Here is a 5,000-nt window from a genome sequence, read left to right on the forward strand (position 1 = left end):
TCAATACGCATGGTCGTTTTATGACGTTCAAATTTTCCCCCAGATGACAAGAAATATCTGAGCTCTAAATTCTTGAGAGCATATTAGACTGAAAGCATTAAGATAATTTTACAGTTTATCTCGTCGACTCATAAATTTCCAGACAACTATTTGCAAACTATTTCTAATCTTGAAAACGCAGCATAGTTAATATATTACTACACTCCGTCCATTTATCACCAAGCACCAGTTTTGGAACAAATGGATTTTAATTTTGTTTCATCGTTTTTTTTTAATATCTTTATTTGCTCAAAGTTTTAATTTCCTTTTGAAAGTCTCAGACGACAACGGCAACTGGGTATCGGATGACCAGTTTAATCTGGTTTGTATCACGGTACATATGTTGCCCCATGTCTTCCTCTTTTGCATTAATCTGGGTCCTTAATTCTTTGATTAGTCGAAGGGGCGCTTTCGTGACATGAAACGTGTCTTAGGAATTTTCAGACCGAGCTGAGCCCATTTCACACCAAATTTGTTCACGGGAGAATGTGGTTTGAGGAAGATTTGTCGCTGTTGTAAGCAGGACATGTTCAATGGTCTGGAGTAGCTTTAGCCAAGGAGACAACAAGATCGAAACGCCGGTTGTCCCAAAGTCTTTTTACTTTAAAGAATCGAGTATGTTATGAAAGCGAAATTGTTCTCCAATGATAAAATACAACAGCGATTAGCATATTCACGTTCGTATCTGCCAGAACGAATTAAGAAATTGTTCTCCAATGATAAAATACAACAACGATTAGCATATTCACGTTCGTATCAGCCAGAACGAATTAAGAACAAATATGTATGTCATGTCTTTGATTCTCGCTGTTCACAGTGCTCATGACGATTTATCATTAGTTGGCAGATTTCAGCACGCATCGGGAAATGGTTTTCTGATGTCTGTAAATAAGGACCAAAAATCCTTGTTAGATTCGTTAGTCTGGGTTAGCTTTCGCTGAAGAGACGGAACAAGGCTGAGAGGATAGAGCTAGCATCTTGGGAATTAGACAAAAAATAGATAGGTCAATGAGAGATCAGTATATGGCAGGTAAAAGAAAAACAAAAACTATAGAATGTTTTAGAGACTAATGGGGGTTCGCCACGGCAAGACTCAGAACAATGAGATCAATGTGTTGAAAAGCAAATAAAGTTCGAATGTTACAGTCTGCGCCTCATTGCCAACTAATATACATCTATTTTATCTTTTACAATGTTGGTAGTTATTTTCTGTGATGTTCAAGTATGCAATCGTGAGCAAGTTCTTTTTTTCTCTCTCTTGCTAGTTTGATTAAATTTCCTTTGTGCACTAGTTTCATAACATACGCGAAAACACCTAAATGCACAAAATCGAGGAAATATTACGCGATGTATCAGTACATTACAAAGCGGGCAATAGGACCTTTTATTATTGGTGTCTCCACTTTATAAGCTCACATGTTACTGGGTTACTCATTGCAAATGTTTGCTGCTTTGCTGGTCGACTCCACTATCAGGAAATAACCGTAATTCTGAGAGAGCTGACACCAACCAAACGAATTTCCTTCCACTAGTTCTGCTTAATTAAACAATTTTCAACTAAAGATCCGTAAAACCTTTTCAAAAGATCACGTTCGATTAGGTTTTTAAATATATTATTGATCACTTGGCATCGGTTTAGAATGGGTTTGTATTAAGCCATTAAGCTGGTCATTGATCGATCAATGGGTCTAACGATCGATTGCTTTACAGTCTTTTGTCTGATCATCCAATGTATTTCATTCATCCACTAAACTGGATTGGTCTGATCAGCTCTACTTTCGTCTGATTGGCTTTTTCAGCTTCTGATATCAATTGGCATGATAAACACGCGCGCGCACACGCACGGACGCACGAACGCACGCACGCACGCACGCACACACAGGGGCATACATTTACATATACGAACATATTCACACATACATACATCTCTCTCTTTCTATATATATACATATATATATATGTGTGTGTGCGTGTGTCTGTGTGTCTGTGTGTGTGCGTGTGTGTCTGTGTGTCTGTGTGTCTGTGTATCTGTGTGTGTGTGTGTGTGTGTGTGTGTGTGTGTGTGTCTGTGTGTCTGTGTATCTGTGTGTCTGTATATGTATGTATATATATACCGGGACTGATTAATATATATATATATATATATATATATATATATATATATATATATACATACATGATATATATATATATGTATATATATATATATATATATATATATATATATATATATATATATATATATATATATATATATATATATATATTAACCAGTCCTGGTATATATACATACGTATACAGACACACAGATACACAGACACACAGACACAGACACACACACACACACACACACACACACACACACACACACACACACACACACACAAATATTTATATAAGGTGTGACGGATGGGGAGAGAGATTCTTGAAGAAGAGAGAGTGCCGGTGAGAAAGAGAGATAATTAAGCAGAGTGACAGGAACGTGTCCTAACATTGCTACCGCTCCATACATTTATGAATGCGTAAGAAGTTGGTTTAATTGATTAAATCGATCACCTAACCTGACTGGCACTTCAGTTATCGATCTCAGAAGAAGGAAAGCACAGTGGAACCCCTGTAGGATTTGATCTGAGACTATCATACAATGTAGATTTATGCTTCACGCAGTTTTGTTCGGTGCAGTAATGGTTCTGTTGTCTCCCATCCCATCCGTGGCTTTGTTACTGATAAAACCAATATTGTATTCGTTATTAGTTTTGGTTCAGATTCCACACTTTATACAGAAAATAAAAATAAAACCCATCTTGCTTCGGATTCTCAGCCACTTTCCCTAATTCATCAAAACACATCACATAGTCGCAAATATAGAAGGTTTAGCATGGTTGCTCGGCCTGCTAGATATCTTTAATCTTTTGCTCGCCTCAGTCATTAGACTGCGGCCTTGCTGGAACATCGCTTTGAGAGTAGTTTAGCCGAACGAATCGACCCCAGTAATTTTTTTTTTTAAGCCTGGCAGAACCACTAAATTGCACGAATGTAAACACCCCAGCACCGGTTTTGACGTAGTAGTGTGGGACAAATACAAACATACACACAAACAAACAAACAAACAAGCAAGAAAACAAACATACGCACACACACATGATGGGCTTCTTTCAGTTTCCGCCCACTAAATCCACTCAGAAGGCTTTGGTCAGCCTGATGCTATAGTAGAAGACACTTGCCCAAGGTGCCACGCAGTGGGACTGAACCCGAAGCCATGTGGTTGAGAAGCAAGCTTCTTACCACACCGCCACACTTGCGCCTTCCACACAACCTCAACCAAACACCACCGTGTTTATAAAAAAAAGAAAAAGACACATTAGATAACGCAGTTTTATATGTCTTCAAGAACATCCCCTTGATGGCCACAGATGGACATCCTTGGTCACAGGGCTGGTTGATCATGGTCGCCTTGGGCTAAATAATAACAACAACAACGCTTTTTATTCACAACCTTAAATTTATTTTTGCCTTCCATGTAATAACCGATACGGTTTCTACATACAATCGTTTCTTTTCGTTCTGAATTTTAGCGAAAGCCTCGTTGTTGCGCATCAAACATCACCAAAAACATATTTACCGAGCAATGTGACCGGATCACAGATTTTATTCGTCTCGCATCACTCGAGTCGGGTACATCCTGATCGCCATTCCTCCTTATAATTACAAGGCTCTCCTTGTGACTTAGTTTGGGGTTAACTCTTCCGCAGGTTCCTTTTAGTGCATTAACGATCTCACTGTAGTGTTTACACGTGAGGGCGCATGGCCTAATGGTTAGGGACGATGCACTGAGAATTGCAAGTTTGTGGTTTCGATTCTTGGACCGGGCGGTGTGTTGTGTGCATTATTTTTTCGATTTTTGTGCATCTAGGTATATCATGGAATTAGTGCCAAAAGGAAAATTTCATCGTGTTTTGAGCAAAAAATTTCGTTTTTACGCTGCTCTGAGATCTTGTTTGACATCTGAGGATGGCACCACGCACACCTGTACAGGTAATAGAGACATACACGACAACGATGACGACGACGACCGCCACCACCACCACCGCTACCATCATCATAAAACGTCAACATCTTCATTACCATCCTCATCATCACTGTCGCTATTATAATCGTAGATTCCAACATCATCACCATCGTCATCACTATGACCACGGTCCCACCACTAACACCACCACCACCACCACCATCATCACAATCACTACCCACATCAATGCCCCTCCCAACCACCACTATTGACCAAGTGTCACTTATAATACTCGTAATCTACTCCCGCACCATTCATAGTTAAGCTTAAGATTGAAGAAGTCACACAAGGCGTAGAAATATATACACATGGAAATACACACGCACACGAACTCTCACAGATACACACTCATACACTCCCACACATGCTGGCACATACACACGTACACACTCACATACGCACATGCAAACACACACACAGACAGAAATACATATGCACGTATATACAGTTGCGTTAGTGCATGTACATGTCCCGATGTTTATGTGGAAATATATAAATTACACACACACACACACACATATATATATATACGTATATATATATATGTTATGACATATGTACAGGCAGATATATATATATATATATATATATATATATATATATATATATATATATATATATATATATATATATATACATATATATATATATGTACGTGTGTGTGTATACATATATATATATATATATATATATATATATATATATATATATATACATACACATATATATATGTATCAATATGATGCAATACATATGAAATCTTTCAAACTCAGTCATGTGTGAATACAATGCGTTCCATCAACGCCGCCATTTCAGAAGCTTACTTTCCTCTTAAGCAATTTACTCGACGATCTGATACGCTTCCCCTACGACGTGCAATCGATATGCTTTT

Source organism: Octopus bimaculoides, chromosome 11 (genome assembly GCF_046866305.1).
Source record: "Octopus bimaculoides isolate indiv1 chromosome 11, ASM4686630v1, whole genome shotgun sequence".
NCBI classification, from domain to species: domain Eukaryota; kingdom Metazoa; phylum Mollusca; class Cephalopoda; order Octopoda; family Octopodidae; genus Octopus; species Octopus bimaculoides.